General features: G+C 38.4%; 1 non-coding gene and 1 pseudogene across 1 annotated transcript; one reads left to right on the plus strand and one right to left on the minus strand.

Annotated features, from left to right (window-relative positions):
• Positions 1 to 22,895, plus strand: part of LOC112398159 (UDP-GalNAc:beta-1,3-N-acetylgalactosaminyltransferase 1-like) — a 29,444-nt pseudogene extending 6,549 nt beyond the window's left edge.
• LOC112398246 (U6 spliceosomal RNA) lies at positions 7,436 to 7,538 on the minus strand. Its single transcript, XR_003002964.1, has one exon. It is a non-coding gene; the product is annotated as a U6 spliceosomal RNA (small nuclear RNA).
• Positions 22,896 to 23,511: the final 616 nt, after the last annotated feature.

Raw genomic sequence — 23,511 nt, forward strand, 5'->3', positions numbered from 1 at the left:
ATCCTCCTCTCCTCACTCCCATCCTCTTCTTTTCTAAGTATGCATTCAATGCTATAAATTTCCCTTTTAGCACTGCTTTTACTGCATCCCACTAATTTTGGTAAGTTATGTTTTCATTTTAACTTAGTTCAAAGTATTTTTAAATTTTTCTTGAGATTTCTTCTTTGACCCATGTTATTTAGAAGTGTGGTTTTTAATCTCCACATATTTTGGGATTTTCTAGTTACCTTTCTGTTATTGATTTCTAGCTTAATTCCATTGTTGTCTGAGAGCAGACATTGTATGATTTTTATTCTTTTCAATTTGTTAATGTGTGTTTTATGACTCAGCACGTGGTATTTCTTGGTGATTGTTTCATGTGAGCTTGAGAAGAATGTGTATTCTGCTGTTGTTGGATGAAGCAGTCAATAGAGGTTAATTATATCCAGTTGATTGATGGTACTGTTGAGTTCAACTAAGTCTTTATTGATTTTTTTTGGCTGCTGAATCTTTCCATCTGTGATAGAAGGGTGTTGAAGTCTCCAACTATGTTGGTGGTTCATTTATTCTCCTTGCAATTCTATCAATTTTTGCCTCACATAATTAGATGCTCTGCTATTAGGTGCATACACATTGTTATGTCTTCTTGGAGAATTGACCCTTTATCTTTATGTAATGCCCTTCTTTATCCCTCATAACTTTCCTTGCTTTGAAATTTGCTCTGTCAGAAATTGATACACTACTCCTGCTTCCTTTGATTAGTGTTAGCATGGTAGATATTTCTCCATCCATTTAATTTTAAGCTATATGTATCCAATACATACAATGTGGGTTTCTTGTAGATGACATATATTTGGGTCCTGTTTTTTGATCCACTTTGACAATCTCTGTCTTTTATTTTATTTATTATTTATTTTTTGGTTGTGCCATGTGGCTTGCGGGATCTTAGTTCCCTGACCAGGGATCAAACGTGGGCCCCCTCAGTGAAAGCCCCGAGTCCTAACCACTGGACCGCCAGAGAATTCCTGACAATCTCTGTCTTTTAATTGGTGCTTTTATACCATCTGTGTTCAAAGTGATTATTGATATACTTGCACTAATGACTACCATATTTGTTCCTTTTTTCTAGTTGTTGCTCTTGTTCTTTGTTCCTCTTTTTGTCTTTCATTATTTTTCTGCCTTTGGCTTTAATCAAGCATTTTATATGACCCCATTTTCTCTCCTTTTTTAGCATATCTGTTATGCTTCATTTTTTTCCCCCTATTTTAGTTCTTGCCCTAGAGTTTGCAATATTTAGTTACAAATAATCCAAGTTCTCTTTTAAATAAACTATGCCACTTCACTGGTAGTGAGTACCTTATAATAAGAAAGTCACCCTAATTCCTTCTTCCTCATCCCTTGTATCATTGTTGTCATTCATTTCACTTACACATAAGCATTTACAAATATATATATAATTGAATACATTGTTGCTATTATTATTTTGAAAAAATGTTATCTATTAAGAACCAAGAATAAGAAAAATAAAAGTTCTTATTTTACTTTCACTTATTCCTTTTTCAATGCCCTTCCTTTCTTTATGTAGATCTGAATTTCTTACCTATATTATTTTCCTTTCTTCTAAAGAACTTCTTTTAACATTTCTTGCAAGGCAGGTCTACTGGCAATAGAGTCCCTCATTTTTTGTTTGTCTGAGGAAGTCTTTCACTTTTGAAGGATAATTTTATAGGGTACAGAATTCCAGGTTGGTGTTTTTTTCCCTCAACCCTTTAAATATTTCACTCTACTCTATTCTTGCTTGCATGTTTTCTGAGGAGAAGTTGAACATAATTCTTTTCTTACATTTTTTCTCCTCTGGCTGCTTTTAAACTTTTTCTTTATCTTTGATTTCCTGTAATTTGAAAATGACATGCCTAGGTGCAGATATATTTTCTTTTCATTTATCCTGCTTGATGTTCCCTGAGCTTCCTGGATCTGTGGTTTTGTGTCTGACCAGTTTGAAAATTTGGGAAAATTCACTCATTATTGTTCCAGATATTTCTTCTGTTTCCTTATGTAGTTGTCCCACAGTCCTTGGATAGTCTGTTCTGTTTTATTTTAAAGTTTTTACTATCTTTTATTTACAATTTTGGAGGTTTTTGTTGAGATATCCTTAGAGATTCTTTCCTCAGCTGTGTCCAGTTTACTAATAAGCCCATCTAATGTATTCCTCATTTTGTTTCTTTTTAGTTCTTTGTTAGGATTTCCATCTCTCTGTTTCCCTTGTTTATCTGTTCTTGTATGCTGTCTACATTAGAGCCCTTAGCATATTAACTATAGTTATTTTAAATTCCTTTTCTGTTAATTCTAACATCCTTGTCATGTCTGGTTCTGCCACTTGCACTTTCTCTTCAAATTTTGTTTTTTGCTTTTTAGTATGCCTTGTAATTTTTTCTTGATAGCCAGACATGACGTACTGGGTAAAAGCACTGCTGTAAAGAGTTCTCTAGTAATGTGGTGATAATGTGGGTTTTCAGGGGAATAATTCTGTAGTCCTATGATTAAGTCTCAGTCTTACCTGAGCCTACGCCTCTAGACTGTGAACCTCACAAGTATTTCTCAGTTTTTTCTCTCCCCTTAAGTCAGACAGGATGGCTAGAATGAGCTGGAGTTCAGTGTTTCCCTTCTCCCATGTGTAAGTGTAGAACTGACTGGAGTTGATTAGTTTCCTCCCCTAGGTCCATTATGGTCTGGTAATACCTCAGCAGATTAACTGCTGGTTAAGTACTTTCTCCTAAGGACAGGACTTGTTAAGCACAGTTCATTGCAGCACCATTTACAATCGCCAAGACATGGAAACAACTTAAGTGTCCATTGACAGATGAATGGATAAAGAAGATGTGGCAGATATATACAAAGAAATACTACTCAGCCATAAAAAAGAATGAAATAATGCCATTTACAGCAATATGGATGGACCTAGAGATTATCATACTAAATGAAGTAAGTCAGAAAGAGAAAGACAAATACTATATGATATCAATTATATGTGGAATCTAAAATACGACACAAATGAACTTATTTACAAAACAGAAACAGGGCTTCCCTGGTGGCGCAGTGGTTGAGAGTCCGCCTGCCGATGCAGGGGACACGGGTTCGTGCCCCAGTCTGGGAAGATCCCACATGCCGCGGAGCGGCTGGGCCTGTGAGTCATGGCCATTGAGTCTGCGCGTCTGGAGCCTGTGCTCCGCAGCGGGAGAGGCCACAGCAGTGAGAGGCCCACATACCGCAAAAAAAAAAAAAAGAAAAAGAAACAGACTCACAGACATAGAGAACAGACTTGTGGTTGCCAAGGCAGAGAGGGGTGGGGAGGGATGGATTGTGAGTTGGGAATTAGTAGATGCAAGTTATTATACATAGAATGGATAAACAACAAGTTCCTACTGTATAGCACAGGGAACTATATTTAATATCCTCTGATAAACCATAATGGAAAAGAATGTGAAAAAGAATGTATACACATATATACACACATATATATATAATGTGTATATGTATATACATGCATAATGTATCTATATATACAACTGAATCACTCTGCTGTATGGCAGAAATTAACAAAACATTGTAAATCAACTACACAATAATTATTTATTTATTTTTTGTGGCCTCTCACTGTCGTGGCCTCTCCCATTGCAGAGCACAGGCTCCGGACGCGCAGGCTCAGTGGCCATGGCTCACGGGCCCAGCCGCTCCGCGGCATGTGGGATCCTCCTGGACCGGGACATGAACCTGTGTCCCCTGCATCGGCAGGCGGACTCTCAACCACTGCACCACCAGGGAAGCCCTACAATAAATTTTTTAAAAATAAATAAAATAAGGTTTGTTTTATCCATTAAAAAAAAACAACCCAGAGTACTGTGGTTCATTTCCAGTTTCTTTCTTTTCTCCTCCCCCTGCTGGAAGCAAGAGGGGATTTTTCTCTAGTATTTACAGTGAGAATCTGGTTGAGCTCCTGGGGGTAAAACTTACAAAACGCGTGGGGATCTCAATGTGATAGGGTCTGCCCAAAGTTTTTAACTCTCAGACTTGTCCACACTGAGCTTCCAGCAGCTCTTTAATTATAGTTGAGGTTTTCCCACCCTGGCACTGGTCCCTGTGGCAGTTTATGCTCCTGACTCTATGTGACTCCCTATACTCAGCCATCTGTCTCTCCAGTGCTGGGGATTTGTCCTGTGCCCTCAATCTCTCTTATGAATCCATGAGGAATTGTTGATTTTTCAGTCTGTTCAGCTTTTTGCTTGTTGCTATGATGGAGTGACTTCCAGGCTCCTTGCATATGGAACTGGAAACCAGAAGTCGAATTATTTTTTAAATTCTATCTTCTCTTTCACTTTCATTAGCTAGATTTCTTTGTTGTAATGGTTATTTGCAATAATCTTCAGGATTTGAGTTTATTTTGGCTTTCTCTTTATTAAGTACTACTATAAATTCTTCTTTTCTTTTCTTTTCCTTTTTTAACTCATAACTTTTCTGTTCCATAGATTTAATAATTTGTAGACTTTGCGCTCTTTGGCGTTCACGTGTCCATTCTTCCTTCATGTGATTCCTGTGTCATCTGGTTGTAACCCCATTAGTCTGTGATAGTGTCCTTGAGTTCTGGAACAAGATGTCTCAGGCAAGTCTAATGTTATGCTTCAGACTTGTAATCAGCCACTTATCCAAAGAACCCTGGTATTTACGGAGCACAGTCTACATATAGGAGCACTCATTGCTCCTGGGGGTGTCATTGCCTTCAGGCATTTTAAGTGGACAGAACTAGGGAATACATACTTTTTAAAGAAAAAGTTCATGATTTAATAGTATTTCCAATTCAGATTTAACATTACAAGTTTTTTCTGTGTCATTTTATTTTGATCCCTTATTTTCGTACACAGAAATTCTTAATTCCTAACACAGCAAAATAATTACGTATTTGCTGTATTCTACCATATAAAAATGGGCCACATTATTAATAATATAATTCAAGCTCTTTGCATTCTTACTGTTTGATGCTTGTCACCTTGAATTTTATATGTCAGATAATAATATTGTTATCCTTGCTTTATTTATAGACTACATATTTATTTTTAAACTCTTGATGCCATGGTTTAGGTGTGTCTTGTTCAAATAGCTTATTGTTATAATTTGTGACTGTCTATGCATGTATACGTGCATATGTGTTTGTATTCACAGAGGCATCACTGCATCTTCCCCCTCATTCTAACACTCTTAGTCTTTTAAATAAAGCCTCAGGTATGTTATAAATCTATACTTTATCAATTAAATATGAAATAACTGTATTAAAACATGTATTAAATGTATTTATTATATCAAATTATATATTATAGTAAATATTATATAATATATATAATTTTGGTTATTAGGTATTTAGGGTGGATGGAGAGGTGAACAAATGTTCTTATAAAATAATAAATATGTTTATTCAATAAAATTTAGAAAATGCAGAAGAAGAGAAAAAAGAATCACCAACTCTCTTACTCCCAACAAATAGACAACCACTGTTAACCATTCATTCATAAATGCATATTAGGGGTTTACTATGTGCCTTTTGATATGTTTCTTTCCAGTCAAGATTATACAATTAAATAATAATTAATAATAATGGATTCCATTTTTTAGTGCTTATATTTTACCAGGAAATATTTACAGATTATCTCAGTTAATCCTCATAACAAACCTAGGGAATAGGTGATACGTTAATACCACTTTAGAGGTGGAGAAAGTGAGTTTCAGAAATGTTAAGTGACTTGTCCAAGATGTCAGTATTAACATGGCCTTGGAAAATGGGGAGAGGGGAGGGTCGGCCCTCTGCCCGCGTTGGAGCAGGGTGCGTGCGGCGCGCTGGAGAGTTCACGGCAAATCGTTTAATTAAAGCATATGGAATACGGGAAACAAAAGACTTCAACTAGTGCTTTAGTTTCATCTGAAATTCTACAGGCATGTATCTTGTAAGCAGTATATGGCAGGGTTTTAGGCCAATCTGAGAGTCTTGTTTTTCAGTAGAAATTTCAAGCATTAGTTTTGACTACCACTTGCTATGGAATGTTCAGTTGATGAAACTGAAGGTCTTTCACTCAGAAGAAGTAAATCAAGAACCCGAGGCTCGCGTGCTCCTGAGCTTCTGTGAATGGCCCCAGAGCTCCGAACCACCCTTCCGGGTGGATGTCACTGAGATCCCTGGAGCCTCCTGCTGCCGTCGCTCCTGAGTTTCCTGGTGATGTGGTATCTCAGTCTTCCCCACTACAATGTGCTAGAACGCGTGAACTGTATGTACTTCTATGACTATGAGCCCATTTACAGACAAGTCTTCCGCTTCACACTTGGAGAGCATTGGAGCTGCTCTCATCAAAATGCATGTCTTGTCATCCCGGTGACCTCACACCCCTCAGATGTGAAAGCCAGACGGGCCATTAGAGTTACTCGGGGTGAAAAGAAGTCTTGGTGGAGACATGAGGTTCTTACATTTTTCTTATTAGGCCAGTAGGCTGAAACGGAAGACAAATATTAGCTTTATCCTTAGAGGATGAACACCTCCTTTATGGCAACATAATACAAGATTTTTTAGACACATACAATAATGTGACCTTGAAAACAATTGTGGCATTTAGGTGGGTAACTGAGTTTTGCCCCAACGCATGGTGCATCACGAAGACAGACACTGGTGTTTTCATCAATACTGGCAACTTAGTGAAGTATCTTTAAATTTAAACCACTCAGAGGAGTTTTTCACAAGTTATCCTCTAATTGATGATTATTCCTATAGAGGATTTTACCAAAACCCCCATATTTCATACCAGGGGTATCCCTTCAAGGTGTTTCCTCCCGACTGCGGTGGGTTGGGTTATATAATATCCAGAAATTTGGTGCCAAGAATCTGTGAAATGATGAGTCACGTAAAACCCATCAAGTTTGAAGATGTTTACGTTGGGATCTGTTTGAATTTATTAAAAGTGGACATTCATATTCCAGAAGACACCAACCTTTTCTTTTTATATAGGATCCATCTGAATGTCTGTCAACTCAGATGCATGATTGCAGCCCATGGCTTTTCTTCCAAGGAAATTATCACATTTTGGCAGGCTATGCTAAGGAACACCACCTGCCATTTTTTCCCCTTATATCAGTGTTTATTTATTTTGTTGTTTATTTTTTTAGCATCTTTATTGGAGTATAATTGCTTTACAATGGTGTGTTAGTTTCTGCTGTATAACAAAGTGAATCAGCTATACGTATACATATCCCCATATCTCCTCTCTCTTGCGTCTCCCTCCCACCCTCCCTATCCCACCCCTCTAGATGGACACAAAGCACCGAGCTGATCTCCCTGTGCTATGAGGCTGCTTCCCACTAGCTATCTGTTTTACATATGGTAGTGTATATATGTCCATGCCACTCTCTCACTTCATCCCAGCTTAAAAATATGGAACGCTTCACGAATTTGCGTGTCATCCCTGCACAGGGGCCATGCTAATCTTCTTTGTATCATTCCAATTTAGTATATGTGCCGAAGGAAGCACCCACATGCCGTTATTAATTTGACATTCTACCCAAAGCCTAGAGAAGGGAGGGATACTTTGTGGAGACCGTTAAAATTAGACTGTGAAATCTCCAATGGAAAACTCATGGGAAGGTCATTGTGTGGCTTACACGGAACCAAAACTCATGAAGAGCCCATAGGCTGGATACTGGAGGGTTGCACTTGACCTGTGGTTTATTTTGACAACAATCAAGTCAGGCCTTTTAAAGATGATATTTAGAGGAATTAAACATCTGACAAAGGAATAGGAGGTTTTTGTTAATAAAACAAACAATTTGAACATGTCATTCTATAGATTAGAATTTCTTAAATGGGTTTCATTGAATTATAAGCTCATTTGTCCATAACAACAAAGCAGTGTGGAGTATTATTGATTGAACAATCTAGTCAGTTCAGGGTTTTGTGTATACCTTACATGGATTACAGTTTTTAAAATACATAGTTCTGTGTAAAAAAACTGAAGTTATACTGAACAAAATTTCATCTGTTTTTGGTCATCTGGAAGATACTTCAGGATGTTGCAGTATTTCAGAGTTATCAATTATTGTTTAATGTTACTTAGAGTTTTGCACTTTTATGGGTGTTTGAAGTTATGGTTGTTTCAATACTGTATAAACAGAATAGTGAAAATCACTCTTTGTATTTAAACTTCTTTTCCAGTTACTTCACTAATGAGTTGATTATGAATAGCTCCATTAACGTGTAGTCATTGGTCATTACTGCATATCAGTAATCTCTTGAACTTTGATAAATATTTTGGCATGGTAACACAGAGAAGAATTAAAGCAAGAAGATCTGAATTACTGTCTTGTTTTTAAAAATATAATCCCCGGTGTTTTTAGATGTCACTTCATCTGTCTCATTTTTCCACCTGGAAATTAGGAGTAGTATAGAATGCCGGGCAGCATGTTTCCTTTTGGAAAGGACTCTGAAGCCGAAAAGAAAAGAGAGGATGTGGTGGCCAGAATATTATGAAAGGAGTGTCGTATTTCAGTGCTTGAGTGGGAAAGAGAGGACTAAAGATTTGAGCTGCATTGTTAGCTGCTCCGCGGTTTTTCTCATTAACAATCAGTTTGAGAATAAAAAGAAAACAAAAAAACACAGCTGCTCTTGTTATTAGTTTCACATCAAGAGGAAAGCCCTACTATGTGGTCTAAAATCAAGTCTGATTTCCATGTCATGGTGAAGCACATTTTTTCATAGGAGAGATGAAGTAGGTCACCTTCGACCTGCTAGTTGGTCAAAGAGGGGCACTCCTTGCCCCCATATTCTCGGGATTGTGCGATTTCCCATTATGCCTGATATGGGACAAGTGATTCCTTTTATCTGGATTACATGAGGGTGAAAGATCAAATCTGTTGGCAGAGAATATGAACTTGAAAGTGTATAGTCAGCTCTTGTAATGCTCATATATTTATAATTCTCCTATAAGAAAAGCTTAATTTCAGTTAGAACCATTATAATGTTTGATTCTTTATAACAAGGCTATTTCCATTTCCCTCATCTCAGACCTGATCCAGTTACAATAAAATCAATTAAATGAAAAAAAGAAAATGGGGAGAAATTATACTGGCTGAACTTCCAGTGGAATGAATTATTTTGAGCTAATTTTCTGCCATGGTTGTGAGAAATCAATAGATTTTGCAGAATTTTGAAAAGCAGCCTTTACTGATTAAGAACATGTTTGGCTGCCTGCAACAGAAGGAAAGTCAATTATAGCGGCTTCATACAACATACGTTAAGGTTTTCATCTAACAACTAAGCCTAGACCCAGGGTGGTACAGCACATTCTATCACTGTTCCAGGCTCTTTCCTCCTTTGTACTTTGCTTGACACACGGTTTTACCCTCATGTGTGTCACCACATGGTCACAGAATGGCTACTTCAGCTCAACCTTCATGTCTGTGTGTCAGGAAGTCACTGATGTGGGAAGGAAATCCACAGAAGCTTTCTGCTTATATCTCGATGGTCAGAAATATGTCCCAAGGTCACCCTTATCTGTGATCAAGGTTGGAATATGGAGGGTTTATTTTTCTGGGCACATTTCCACCTTAAACAAAATCTGGATTCTCTCTAGCAAAATCCACTACCTCATGTATATTTAACAAGTAGTTACATGAAAATAAATTTCATAATAAACTCAATGTAATCTCTTGAGGCAGAGCAAGATATCTGCTTTTGGGGAAAAAGGAGTATGGGAAAATATAGTGCAGTGCTATAGCACGTGAAACAAAACCCCTTGCTGTTGAAATTTGGAGAGAAACAAAGTTCATCCATTAACAAGGAATTTCCCAGTTGTGTGGTTTGCCTAGAGGATCAGATACTTCGTGAGCTCAGCATTGATCATCCTGCACTTTACAGCTCTCTGCAGTGTCATTATTATGGTTCATTATACTGTTGGCAACTATCTTGGCCAACCTTGAAGATGAGTTCAAAAAGGCCTTGTCCTGCAAACACTCCGCCAGCTCTGCCTACGCTGACTAAGTCAGCTAGGTTTATCTCCCATCAGCAAGTCATTAGGTGAGAAAAGCACTAAAGGAACTCAGGAGCTAAGGATCTTTGGTGCACCTGCTGTCAGTGCATCGGAAGCCTCTGATCTGGGTACTTCTATCCTATCGCCAGTGAGCGTTGCTGGATTCCACCAGCTGTTAATCTCTGCTAAAGTGCTGGTGGATAAGTTAAAGCAGTGTGTCTCAGATTCCTTTCCACCAGCATACCCTTAAGATACGGAACTAAACCTGGGAAGGTGTTGTGTGTGTGTATGAGGTGAGGTAGGGCGACAGCAATGCGTGTGTGTGTGTGTAAAACATGCCACCTGGCATGATTCACTTTTATTCTGGGAAACATCCCACAATTTACCTAGTGGGGAGGGGATTCTTCCACTCTCAATTTATAGACTTCTGTTGAAGTTCCAGGGTGCGTGTGACATTTGGCTAATTCTATAGCTGGCCACCATGATTCATTCAGTGACCCAACCGGAGTCAGTGAGATTCAAGGTTTCTTTTCTCCTGAGATTTCTAGGAAAGAGACTCTTGCTTTTTCCCCCCTGAGATTAAAGACAGGGAAGATATAAAATATGAAGCTTTGGCACTCATCTTTTGGTTATAAGAATACAGTCAGTACGGAGGAGGGAAGATTCTGAGAGAGGATGAAGAAAAACAAAGTCTAGGAGACATCTTTTGAGTCTCTGGACAAGCTGTATCTAAAGCCAGTCCCGTTCCTGGACTTTTCATTTATCTAAGCAAATATTTTGTGTGTGTGTGTTTAAGCCACCTGGGTACTTTGTGCCATTTGAAACAAACAAATGAAAATCACTAGCACGAACTCCATATCCTTGAAATTATTTGAAGTTTTGGGTTTCAGCCTAACAATTTACACACACTTAGCATTCTCCTCAACAATATAAATATATATATATATATATTTAAATAGAAAATGTGTTTAAATTTTCATTTAAATCACTTCACTTTCTGCATCAAAATTTTCAAGTGAAATTTATTTTCCAGGAGGAGATGTCATATTTATTATATAGTTTCTCATTCCCTTGACACAATTCTGCATGTGCCAGGTGGTAGATCTACTGCAATTTTAGAAACATAAGCTTGAAGAGCTGTGCATACAAGTATAATAGGGAACTTCTGAATACAAAAAGTTTTCAGGACTCAAAAACATGGAATTATAATGGTAGGATAATAGGCTTTGGCACAAGAAGACCCATTTGGGACTTTACAAATAGGCAGTACTCACTCCATCCACAAATAAAGCTTTTTTTGTAGAGGAATACATAAATATAAAAACTCCATAAGCTAGTAACCAGTGGGGTTCACAATCTGAATTTTAACAACTTGATTGAAATAGATCTGTGTAAGCAGAGGTATCCCACGTTATAAAGTGTGACACCTGACGTGGAAGGAAACCAAGAATAATGCTAATGCTTCTGGGGAGTGTGTTTCCTTTAAAAAAAAAAAATCCTCAGGATATTATTTCCCTGTAGTACAATGTGTTTTAGGGTATGGACTGCCAAGACCAGTTTTTTCACAAAGTTAGATTAAACCCCTGTAGTACAATGTGTTTTAGGTTATGGACTACTGAGACCAGTTTTTTCACAAAGTTAGTTTACACCCCTATTTTTCAAAGGGTTCAGATTTGAGGTGGGTGTGAAAAACAGTATAGATGCTCGATTCATGCTCTGTGAAAGTCCTTCTTTCCTATCCAGAGCCCAGTGTGCGTAAACTGAGGAAAACTGCAGATGACCAAGACGTCAAGCCTTTCATCAAATTTCTTTCAAGTGAACTTCTGAAGCAGAAGTTCATTTACCATAGAGTAGAATACATTTGATTCAAAGGGGTTATTTCGACATCTGTATGATTCCAGAAATCCTGAAGAAATGAGGGAAATTCAGCCAAGTATCCTGATGTCTTTGTTCACTTATTAGCTAATACTTCAGTAATGGAAGGCATGAGGATTTTTGTCTTTACGTCTTCATTCATTGAACCTTAAGGCAGCACTGAACTCTAGATACTGTGGGATCTCTTCTGTGGTCACTTGTCTAAAGAACCTCAATGAAGGGCTTCAGCATTTCCGCCTCTTTCTCTATATTTTATTTTCATGAGCTTTCTTCACATAGGAGGCTCTAGAATACTATGCAGTGGTCATAAAGTAGAGGAAATAATTTAATATCCCACCTCCAAATCTTCTGCAATAGCAAAATCTTAGCAAGAAAGGACAGTATCACTCTTCACCTGCAGCTCTTGTTCATCTGACCTGACGGGTACTGGCGCCAACATTTGCTGTTTCGTTTTGAACCGCAGTATTTTATTTGAACATACAATGATTTTTTTCCCTTGACTGAGCCCTACTTTGGTGATTTTCTTTTCCAGTCAAACTAAGGAACTTAATATCACTTTGCTACTACAAGGATAAATGGGCAAGAGAAGTGTCTTTCCGACATCAGGAAATATTTGCAGGGATCGTTTGTGTCCCAGGACCCTTTTGGATTTAACTTATCCCCTACAAAAGAGAAAGTGTTGTTAGCTGTCATTGCTAAGAATAAGACGTCTATGTAGCTAAGAAAATAGCTACAAAAACTTAATATTTTCAGCTATATACGTACTGAAGACATGTTTTATTAATGTTTGGATCACAAGAGGATTTGTTTTTCACTGCATGCAATGAGAGCAAACAAACAAAATTATTCAAGAACTCTGTTTTCCCATCCCTTATTTTCTCAAGTTGTCCTGATATGATGATGTAACTTTGATCCTTGGTAGATGGTAACTATTTGGGTACTCCTCAATCTTTGTATCCACTTAAATGCTCCACAAAAACTACTGAATGTGTTTTCGAGAATCTTTTCTTAAAATAATGCCAACATACTAGTTCTTTAAGGATATACAAGTGACAAGGAGTGCTTATGTATTCATGAAAATGCTGGAATAACAAATAGCAGTTATGTGCTCTAGTAATAAAAGGACATCAGTTTTAAGAAAATGGCAGTGCTTAATTGAAGTCTACAAAATACGATTTGATCCTATCTCCCCCCTTAAATTTTCCAATGAGAAGTAATGAGTGGGTCCAGAAACCCAAGCAGAGAAAAGAAAATTTATATTTATTAGATGTCTACCATGTTTTAGGTACTTTACACATATCAGTTCATTTATATTTTTTATTATAGAAGCAAATGAGGAAACGTGCATTAATCCAAATAATTCTAGTGATTCAAGAACCACAAAACAAAACAGGGAAAGGAGGTAACTTAATTTATGGCAAAGCCTTGATACCTATTTTGAAAAAAAGTGATACGTCTGAACAGTGACAAACGTGATGCTGTGACTCTACAAGCCCTGGTTCCATGGCAACACTGTCCCAGCCAATCGTGAAGAAGGCAGCCTGGTAATGGAAGAAGAGAATAAGATCTAAACTTTCAGACACTCGTTAACCTGTTCCTGTTCCTGGAAATATGTTATACTCCAATTGCTATCTTTACTTCTTATCCCTACATCCTCTTCTTCTGTTTTTGATAAAACACACATTTTAATTTATCATTTGATTATAGGTCAAACAGTTCAAAAGTGCTTCTGAAGAAGTTCTCCCACCCACCAACTCTATTCTTACTCCCCAGAGGTGATAATTTTTTGTGTCTGTTGTTAGCTTCATCGGTGGTATGCCCATAATTTTAAATAGTATTGTTATACTCTTACTTGTTGATTTTTAAATAGCATACTGTCCTGTGATGCCAGATAAAGATTTACCTCACATAAATTATCGGAATGGTGAGTGCATCTGGCAGGTAATTTGCATTTCTCATACTGATATTAAGGTTACACTAACCTCATTAATGGACTGGAAGGCATCCCCCCTTTTTTATCTTCTGGGAGAGCAAGCATAACATAAGAGATATTCACCTTTAAACTTTGGTGGAATTAACCTGTGAAAACATCTATTTCAACTTCTTTAATAGCTATAGGACTTTTCAACCTTTCTCATTCTTCCTAAATCAGTTATACATTATATCTCACTAGGATTTTGTTCATTTCACAAAAAGCTTCAAATTTACTGGCAAAAAAACTCAGAATTTTCTCTTATGTATTAGTATCTTTGTAATTCCTGTTGTATCTATACCCTTTTATCCCTAATTTTGTTTATTAGTATTTTTTCTTTTTTTTCCCTTCGACAGCATAGTAAAGATTTTTTACTTTATTAGCCTTTTAAAAAATTGCTTTGGTTGACCTTCTGTATTGAATCTTTTTATTTTTATATTCACTGATTAATACTTCTATTACTTGTTTTTTAAACATTGGTTGTCGGTGTTAACAATTAGCCTATTGATTCTTTTTTTTATAATTTACTTATTTTGTTTATTTTTATTTTTGGCTGCATTGGGTCTTCATTGCTGCATGCAGGCTTTCTCTAGTTGTGGTGAGCGGGGGCTATTCTTTGTTGCGGTGCGTGGGCTTCTTATTGCGGTGGCTTCTCTTGCTGTGGAGCATGGTCTCTAGGTGCGCGGGCTTCAGTAGTTGTGGCACACAGGCTCAGTAGTTGTGGCTCGCGGGCTTAGTTGCTCTGCAGCGTGTGCAATCTTCCTGGACCAGGGCTTGAACCCGTGTCCCCTGCCTTGGCAGGCAGATTCTTAACCACTGCGCCACCAGGGAAACCCAATATTTTTAACTTTATCTTTTTTTCTTTTTAATTTATCTTTCATTATACTTAAAAATTTTTTAATTGGAAACATTAGTTTTTAGCTTTTTTCTAATGTAAACATTTTTTAACTAAATTTTCCTGTAGATACTGTTTTTACTATATGGCACAACTTTTGATAAACTTATTATATCCAAAGTTATCTTTCAGTTATAAAATTATAGTTTAATTATTATAATTTCATTTATATTTCCATTTTTATTTCTTCTTTGACCATGGGTTATTTAATAGTGTTTTATAAAAATTTCCAAATGTATGGTGCTTTAAAATTTCTTTTTGTTATTGATTTTTTAGAATTGTGATCAGAATATGTGATTGGAGTATTAACCTTTGAAAATTTTGAATATTGCCTTATAATCTTAGTGGTAATCAAGTTTTGTAAATGTGTCAGGTTTTCTTGAGAAAATATGAATTCTCTACTTGTTGAGTATAGTTAGATCAAGCTGGTTAATGGTGTTGACACTCCCCATTACTCCAGAAAAACCATGGTGATTTGACACCCTATAGGTGAAGGAAAAACAGAGGTTGAAGGAGGGGGAAGGCGGTTCACAGGGAAAGACCAGAGTCAAGTGTTTATTTTAAAGGATAAAACAGAGTTTCTGGTATTTTATTTTAGAAGTAAAATAGGCTTTGGAGTGAGTCCTCTGCTTTCAGATAAGGCCAAAAATATTTATAGTACAAATGTAAGTTATAATATAAGACATAGACTATGATCCAGCTTCCTATTATACCCCATATTCCACAGCATTTAGGAATTCCTATAGATTATTTTATCTAATCCTCTTAACAAATAAATGAGGTGGAAATTATTACCGCTTTTACAAATGCTACTTACTTAGTAAGAACTTAGCAATTTGTACAACATAAGCTGGTTGGTCAGTGACAAAGGACTAGAATGACCTCTGGTCCAACCCCAGAGCCTTTCTCTAAACCATTAACCTCTTCTGTCAAGTACTTGTTAGACTTTGTGGATGACACAAGAAAGGTGAGATTTGTTCCTGCTCTCAAGGAAGGATGCTGTCATCTGATTAGGGACACATGTCTCATGTCCTAAAAATAATTAGAAAATGGAACTAGTTAGTGAACTAATAAAGTTCTAACACAAAATTCATGTGCCAAAGTAAGTATCTAGTACAATGCCTGTGGTATTACAAGACTCGCAGTAAGGAGAGGCCAACATTACCTGCAGTTTTTAGGAAAAGTTTCAAGGAAGAGGTGGGATTTAAATGGATTCAGGTAGGACTCAGATACATAGAGGAAATATGTTCAACTGGACTGTCCCACTGAAGGAAGCATTGCTTGATATATTCTGCATAATTTGAGCTGACAGATTGAAAGCATGGCAGGATTTGCCTAAGTAGAGTAAACGGGAGAGGGCTGTCTTGACCAAAGGTGCAATGAATAGGGATAGCTATGATGTCTGGGGGCGGTGGAGTAGGGAGCAAGAGTGGAGGGGGCACGAGGAACTGCAGGAGGCAGGGGTGAATGGGTTACGGTGTGTCAAGGTCTGGACTTGGCCTGAGGGAAAATGCAGAACCACTGTGATTTTCTTTTCTTCATAGGGTGTGATACAGGAAATAATCTCCCTCACGTCGAAATTCTGGTGGACTGGAAACAGTATCACAGGAAAGAACGTCTCCTATTATCTCATGCTCTCTAATACATTTCATCATTTCCTAACCCCCAAAGACTGGAAGATTTTGTTTTGGTTCGACTTAAATCTCTTTTTTCTATATTTTAACTTTATTAGAGTATAGTTGATTTACAGTGTTGTGTTAGTTTCAATCACAGCAAAGTGATTCAGTTACACATACACATATATTCATTCTTTTTTAGATTCTTTTCTCATATAGGTTATCACGGGATATTGAGTAGAGTTCCCTGTGCTATACATAGGTCCTTGTTGGTTATCTAGCTTATATATAGTAATGTGTGTTAAATCTTTTTTGTTGGAATTTTAGTCCATTTCCTCTCTTGTCTTCCCTCCCTGAAGGTGGAAAATCAATTGCGATGTTTTTCAACATAGTTTGCTTTTTAATACATTCTTAATTTCTGAATGGCATTTTTGGAAACCGTAGTTTTATTTATCACGTTAACAGAAATCTGACCACCCTCGTTGCCTGACCTTGTTTTCCCTTTTTGAGGAGGTTGAGTAACACACATAACACTATCAATTTAATGAAAAAATATCTGTCAAAATGATTTGGCTTCCTGAGGATTGATTCAGTTGACTGAATTTTCTACATTTCAGAAAAACCAGTTATTTTTATGACATGCAAATGCAGCCTAAATTTTGGTCTCAGAATTGCTGAGTTCAGGAAAGACTGCTGAAAGCTGGGAAGCCTAGTCAAGCATTTGCCTTCAGCTGTTGAACTTACGAGGATCTGTTCTAGATAAAACTAAGTGACATTGTGCTGAGAGTAATCCTAACACACATTAAGATGAAAAAGTAAGAGTCTATCTGCTGACTCCTAGTGTTAACCAGAGTTAATTAGGGGCTTGTGAGAGGCCAGCATGAAACAAGCTATTCCAAAGTGAACTGAGATATACTGCACTTCTACAACACCTGACTTCTTAACAGCAAGGTGAACCTCAAGAACACAGTTCGTATAAAGATTGGTTTGCATTCCGTAAAAATATTTACATGTTAGGAATTAAGTGCATGAGTGTGTCCGTTATTTCTCACCCAACGAAGGTCTTGGAGAATTTCTGTTTCTGGAAAAGAAAATTAATAACAATGTCCATTGGAGACCTGATACAGCACTTTTGTATATGCTGCTTTCCAATTTGAGAATTTACATTTTTGTTGCAGTTTTCTTCCAAATGACGATGAGGCAAGCTGTCCAGGTTCTGCCACTGATGTCATCTGAGGGGCTGGGCTGAAAGAAAACAAACTTGGAAAGCCTTCCCACAGAGCTGTGATAGCAGGGGTGGTCACTAATCTTTTTTTTTCTTTAAATGTCGATATTGAACTTTCCTTGACACTGAGCCATGTATTGCTGGGTATTTTAAGTTGTTTATCCAGAATCCGACACACTTTAACCTACATAGTTCTGGTGATAATTGCTGAATTTCCAAATTAATAGGAAAACTGGCACAATACTAGATATCAGAGTTTGCTATTTGTGAAGTGCCAATTTTCTGCAATTAGGGAAAATTGCTAATTATCACTGGATCTATTCATTAATATTTGAAGGAAGAAAGATAAAAATTAATAGAAATGCTTTTTTTAGTGGCTAAAATTTTTAAAGGCTAAAAACTGCTGGGCAGTTGTGAGGAAAATTGAGGCAGCTTTACCTAAGTTTTGTGATGGAATGTTTAAAATGAGAGACTTATACCTCACTTAACTAGTACTTCCAGTATTCAAGTGCAAATTGGAAAAGTCCCTACTTAATTGCATAATACCAGTACCTTTTCATGTAAGGTCAAAGTGGCCCTGGTTTGTTAAATAAAGAGGGCAGAGTCTTCTACATTTATTTAGTGTTATGAAAAGAGGCATTTATTTGCAAGCTTTGCCTAGAGCAATGCTAATTCTCACTGTTATATTACATAATTTTAGGAATATGATAAGCTATGAACGATAGCATTGAAAATGAGCTATCATTTTCAAAGTTTATAGAACGTTTACCACAGATAGCCTTTTAAGTCTTATTTCTAGGTATGTTCTTTGACCCCAAATAAAAATAAGTACAAATGTAAGTGATGTTGGAAAGATCTTAAATCAGTTTTTTTTTCTTTTCAAGAAGAGTTTAAAATATGTGCTCATTAACATCAGGAAATATCAGAAAATGATAAACTTTTTTTTTAAGCCAATGAGTGTTAAAAAAAGTCATTATGAGATAGTGAATTATTCTTTTATTCAACAAATATCTTCTGAGCCTCTACTCTGAGAATGGAACTTGGGCAGAGGGAGACTAGTGGGTTTTTGGACTAGATGGACAAAAAGGAAGAAAAAAAAGTTGGTAAAGAAAGTTGGTGATCAGGGTCAGGCTGAAGCTGAGATGCGCTTGTCTGTAGGGGATAGACCAAGAAGACACAGTGATTACAGCAATGCCTATGAATTTAGGGTCAGGGAGAAGGTGAACACAGAGTCAGGGAACCAGTAAGGGTGATAAGCTGAAAAATTGGAAAAAATGTTCTGGATGGATGGACACATGGACATAATTCAGTCCAATTCAGAGCAGTATTGATTGAGTTCCTACTAGGTGTTGAATGTAGTCCATTTTGAAAACTTAGGTAAGAAAAATTGGTGAATACACATGGTATTTTACCTGTGATGTCAAATATTCTCTCTCCTTCACATTAGATGGTGGTACTGAAGATGAAAAGTTATTGCTAGTGGACGTCAGACAATATTTTTCACCTTAGGTCACCCAAGCTTGAATAGCATCTTGTATTGGGAAGGGATCTCAGATGTAACCTAATCTCACCTGCTACCCCATGCTGAAGTCCCTGAGGACAGTTACTCTAGGAAAGGTAGCCCTTTCATAAGGATCCTGTTGGATTACTGAAGGAAAAGGAGCTTGCCGTTGGTCTGTTATTCCAGCCTGGAAGCAGCGATCTGGAGGAATATAGCCTCAGAACCTTCCTTAACTGATAGGTTTTCCCACACTGTTATCCTAGCTTTGTGCTACTGGGATCAAGTTCCAGTCTGACAATGTCTTTCCCGATACCTGGCACTCAGAAAGCAGTGCAATTTCCAGTGTGCCCCGATCAGGAAGGGTCCAGGGAAAGCCGCTTAGGTTATTTCACTTCCATTCGTACTCATCAATGTTTATGAGCCTGTTTGGCTCAGAAAAACCCCGCTGGCCACTTTATCAGTCCACCAGAGTTCCTAGCTGTAAGCAACAGAAACTTACAGTGGCTGATGTATGGTGGAAAGAAATTTACTAAAAAGATAATCGGGGAGCTTACAAAATCTCGACCAGGGCCAGAGAACTAGGCTCAGAGTTTAAGCAGCCAGGAATGGAGCCCAAGGTGACATTTCAATTGGCTTCCAGTGGAGAGGCCACTGCCACTGGGGACTGTACCCCCGAGCTTTACTTCCTGCCCCACAGAACTTGGAGCCTGGAGCTGCCCCTGGAATGACAGCCGCCACTGCCTGGATAGCAGAGCCGCTATCCAACCCGTCCTATTCAGGCTCTTGGTAATGCCTAGGACTCATGTCAGTACAATGGCTGCGAAAATGGCACAACTGCACCAAATAAGGGGAGACTTCTCGAAACATAGGCAGAGAGTTCAGAAGCTGGGCAGCCCCAAGACTGGCAAAATTACCATTGGTGCCCTCTTACCTCCTTACTTTATACCCTCTCGTCTTAGACTTATGTAAAGACCAAAATTCTCTGTACCATTTTTACTTTTTTAAGATGGCCTCTGGTAGGTAGGGGATTAAATGCTTCCATTTCTGAATAATACTTTTTCTTGCTATTTTAAATACAGACTGCACGCAGGAGTAAGACTATCAAGGACGTTATTTTTAAAAGTAAATAAGTGATAATGACACAGTATCTAAGATTTACTGTGTTTAGCCTCTGTGGGTAACCAGGGATCATCTTTTTTCAAGTGCTCAGAAATCATGGGCATTAACAGAAGAGAAAGTGGAATTGTAATGCTTTGTACAGCATTGCATTGGGGAACTTTATTTATTTAGGAGATAAGAGTTTAGAACCTCTTTCCCTTCATACCTGACCACGCATTATAAGATCCACGGGACAAAATATAATCCTATGAAATATGCTTAGTCATGCAGCTTCTTTACAAGACCATCACGGATTTGTGACGACAGACTTAGATAATGCAAAATTCATCAAGTGCTCACGGCACTGTAAGACATCATTGCGGGTGCTTTATGTCAATTAACTTATGTAATTCACAACCGCCCTAAGAAGAAAGGTTGTTCTTATCCTATTCTCCTCTATATGAGGACATTGAAGCAGAGAGAGCAAGTTACCCACCCAGGCTTCTACATCTTGTTAGTGGCCAGCGCCAGATTGGAAAGCAGGCAGTCTGACCCCAAAGCCCGGAGCCTGACCCACTCAGTCCAGCTGCCTGTTAGAAAAGCACACACAGTGATGCTATCAGGTTTCTCTTTGGCGGGTCAGAAGCAGCATTCCTGCAGTAAAGGTACTTTTGCTCTGGTGGTTGGCACTTCTCAGCTGAAATGAGAAGCCGTTTTACTGCCACCGGTACAGAAAAATATGTCGACCTTATTTTTCCTCTCAGTGCAATCTCAAATGCAGGGAGCAGTGTGGCTACCCAGTGTGAAAAATATTCCAGGCATCTCAGCTGATAAATTCTAATGGAGCTCCGATGCCTTTTGCGACTCTGTTCGGATTCGTTTAGTGCATCAAGCATAAACTGCTTAAATCTTTCACATACAACCATTCTATTGCCTATTAATTAGAACCGTCTTTTAATTGCATTGGCGCTTCAGAATTAAGTCAATATAGTTACAGGGATAGAATCCCCTGAAGGAAAAATTTCTCTTTATAGGAAGCAAGTGATGTTAAAAACGACAGAAGCAGCAAACAATAAAAATCCCCATAACATGTCCAAAACATCCCCACAAAAATCTCCCTAAATCATTTGAGGATAAAACTCCATTTTCCTAGCTGAGATTAAAATACACTTGATACTAAGCCTCCCTCCACACCCCTGCTGTGTTGGCTGTCGTTGAAATGTTCTTTCTGTGTCTTCAGCTCTCTCTCTTTCAAAACTGATTTCTTCTCCCCAGTACGTGAGGTAACCAGTATCCTCCTAGTGTTTGCAGACTCCTCCGTCAAAACAGGAAAAGATCACAAGTCAGGCTTTGCCTTTTGATGGATTGGTTCTATTTTTTATTTCACTGATTAAACATTACCTCATCCAAGCATTTGCATTTTAGGTCATTTTAGCTCTCAGTGTCTAAAGGAACGTCAGTTATTGACAGAGGTTGGGGAAATTGGAGGCAAGGCAGGAGGGGTTGAAATCATTCAAATGTCCTGAAGGTAGACTTGCTTTAACATTTTGGGGGAGATGTTGAAGTTGGGCATGGAAACGTTTATAACTTTTCTCCCTGACCTTCCAGTGGGACAAAGAGATAGCAGAGATTGACAGAGACTTGGCCCTGGGTTGCTGGTGGGTCTGGGGCCCTGGCTTCTCCTGCCCTCTCTGGCCGCCCCCAGGCTCACTTGCATCACAGGCTCATCGCCTCACAACCTCCACCTCAGCTATGCCCCGATTCTCCCTCCCTCTCCCCAAGAACGCCCTGAAGTATATATGCTGATCACCATCACAAGTTATCGCAGTTAATGTTATAAAGTTCCTGACACCTATTCATCAGTGGACCTATGGCTATATTCAGCGCTGCCTGGATCATGTAGCCTTGAAAGATGATCCTACAAACACCCTCATACCGCAATCTACGGCCTATATTTCAAGTAGTATCACCTCCTTGCTCTCTGGGGTTCTGAGTCAGGCTTTTTATAGTTCACATAACCTAGATTTGTGAGTCACTATGTACAATAAATAGCATTCCCCCTGCTACCACGAGTCTTGGAATCAATGCCAGGTGTCACTGCCGTTGACACCCCTGCTTGCTGACGACAGATGTGCCATAGAATTCGTGGTCGTCCGAAGTCTCAGGTTCCTCGTCTCTAAGGTGAGAGGGTTGGTAGCTTTCTAACACTTTTCTTGGTATCAGTGGCATGTCTCTTGTTTAGCTTTTATTCTGAATGAAACCTTTTAAAGAACTTGCGTCTCACCTTGCACCCCAAGGTGCATATTCTGTTTTGCTGTGTTTCAGGATGAAGCTCACACTGAACTGGAAAAGAGGAAAGAGCCAAGGATAGCAAGCTGGGGAGATTAGGCGCTATGCGCTCCATCTCATGGTTCTGAATAAAGAGAAAATGGGCAGAGCAAAGGGGCAAATAAAGAAGGATCTACTTGCTCACAACTGTGCTCCTATCCTCTGAAGCACGTTGTTGAAGCCTTGGAGACATCATTAATTTCTCTCGCTACCTTCCTCAAGCCTGAGTGGCCAGCCTTGGAAAGATGCAGCCGGTGTTCTGCTGTTACAGAAGACTCTAGAGCCCGTACTGGCCTGGAAGAAGTTGGAAGTGAAGTTAATACCCAAGGAATAAGTGAACGCTGGCTGCTATAGCAGAACATTCCAGCAGAGCAAGGGTGACCACTGGGGTAGTATGTGGTCCAGGGTTAGACAGGATGACATTGAAGGGACCTCGTTTCTCTGATTCTTTGATAGTCAACAAAACACCACACATACGCTAGAGCTACGTTTCCTCGGTTTGCTTGGTTTAATCTGGTCTCCCTTGCTTCTTCTTTTCTCATACCTTGTCTCCGTGTTTTAAGGACCTATTTGGTGTTTGCACCCTCTTTTCCGTCTCTTCAACTCCCATTCAGCCTCATTTGTTTTTCTATTTCCCTTTCTTCCTTTTTTCTTTCTAGCTATTAAGGCACCTGTCATGTACCAACCCCCAGGGGCCCGAGTGGCAGCTTCCTTAATTCATGGAATGCCTAATTTTACCCACTACTTTGGAGATGGGGCTAGGTTTCCTTTAAAAAGGAAAAAAAAAAAATTCCCTGGTAGTGTCTGTTTATATCTCTAAGGCTCAAATAATTGAAAACAGTATTGTTTGAGGGAAGATCATTTCTAATGAGCAATACACAAGGAAGAAAATCTGATTTTCCCAAGTGAAATTCCTGACAGACCACGAACTCTGCAAGAAAGAAGCAGAGCACTTCTCTCTGTGGTGACC

Source organism: Neophocaena asiaeorientalis, unplaced genomic scaffold, assembly GCF_003031525.2.
Source record: "Neophocaena asiaeorientalis asiaeorientalis breed wild unplaced genomic scaffold, Neophocaena_asiaeorientalis_V1.1 scaffold226, whole genome shotgun sequence".
Taxonomy (NCBI): domain Eukaryota; kingdom Metazoa; phylum Chordata; class Mammalia; order Artiodactyla; family Phocoenidae; genus Neophocaena; species Neophocaena asiaeorientalis.